The sequence below is a fragment of the Xyrauchen texanus genome, chromosome 29 (assembly GCF_025860055.1).
Source record: "Xyrauchen texanus isolate HMW12.3.18 chromosome 29, RBS_HiC_50CHRs, whole genome shotgun sequence".
NCBI classification, from domain to species: Eukaryota; Metazoa; Chordata; class Actinopteri; order Cypriniformes; family Catostomidae; genus Xyrauchen; species Xyrauchen texanus.
This window is the reverse complement of record NC_068304.1, coordinates 11,596,781-11,598,611: the sequence shown is the minus strand read 5'-3', so window position 1 is coordinate 11,598,611 and position 1,831 is coordinate 11,596,781.

Here is a 1,831-nt window from a genome sequence, read left to right as displayed (position 1 = left end):
TGTGAATCACACGCCGCATGTGGCGGCTGCGTCTCAAAATCTAGTGTGCTATTTACCTAGACAGCATTTTTTATTATTTTTTTTTGCTCACTCGGAATGCGCTTATGGTGCCGGAAAATGCTATCTAGGTAGGGAGCATACTATGTTTTGAGCTTCAGCTTGATACAAACTCGACTTGCAGGTTTCTGTTGCATAAAAATATGTTTCCACGAAATAGTGCTGACTGGAAAAACAAAGTCCGAAACTTTTAACCTATAGACCGTTTACAATTGCAACAAAACAATGACCAAAACAGATGAAAATCATCATATAATAATAATAATAATTATATATATATATATATATATATATATATATATATATATATATATATATATATATATATATATATATATATATATATATATATATCATAATAATATCACATCATATCATAATATAAAAGTTTATTGACCAAAAAGTTAACTTACAGGAATGTTTTAATAAATCGTTCACAAAAGTGCCTCATAATTACCATTAAACAACATTAATGAATTAGTCTATATCTAACTCAGGTATGCTATGTAGTTGTCTATAACAATCATTGCTGAGTCTTAAGGGCAATTGTGTTTATTGCTTATATTGATATACACTCACTGAGCACTTTATTAGCAAAACTACTGGGTTGGATCACATGACGCCATCCTAGGAGCAGATGTGTAGTCTGTGAGCTCTGCACACATATATTCATGTTATAATCAGGTGAGATTCGATACACCCAGATATTTGTTCTTGGAGGTAAACATGGCGAAGAAGTCAAATTCCCTGGGCTCTGGAGACATTAAAAACACTTACGTGCTCAAGCTGAAACCCCTGATGGGCCTGCGGACCAGGGACTCATTTTGAATGGCACGGCGGGTGAAATCCAGTGTCAATTGTCCAACATTTCGGTGATGCTGACGAACGTTGTTGCTGACTTGGAAGATCTTGCTGTAATACGTCGATCGATTACGGCGATAGAAACTAAATTTTCTGAGTTGGTTACAAGAGTGACAGATGTTGAGAAATGGATCATTATCTGGAGTCATCGGAAAGGGAATTTTCCGCTAATGAATTAGCGACCAAAATAGACATTGAGGGAATTTGGAAGATTTGGAAAATAGGAGCAAAAGAAATAACATACAGATTGTTGGAATTCCTGAGCATGAAGAAGGCAGAGATATGATGAAATTCTTAGACAAGCTCTTCCCGAGTCTGCTCGACATAACAGGCCACAAGCTGGAAATCGAGCGATGTGTGTAGAATCGGAGATCCGCTGAGGGAGACAGGCCCCGATCAATTCTGGCCAGATTTCTGAGATCATCTGATAAAGATCTCATGTTGTGCGAGGCGATGAGCAAAGGAAAACTTTCTTGGAAGAATCACAATATTTTCAAAATCGTCTAGAGAGAAACGATTGATTCAAGGAATGTAAGGAACTCTTACATCAACGGAAGATCGCTTTTGCACTAATGTTTCCAGCCAAACTGAGAATAGATGCTAAGGATGTTTGCAAAGTATTTACATGCCCCAAACAAGCACTGTCTTTCAAAGAAACAAAATATCTACATGCCTACATAAAGGATGTCTTTTATAAAGTTGACTGACTGAGTAAGTAATGGTGTATTGTTTTTATGTGGCATCCGAGTGAATAATACACACTTGACCATCCGAGGAACCGGGATGCCTGTTTTGTTTCTTTTTGCTCTGGTTCCGGCTAGTGGCTGGAGTTTGTTTTGTGAAATAACACTGCTTCGGGACTGCTGTGGATGAATCTGTTTGTTTCCTGTTGGCTGGAGTTTGTTTTGTGGAG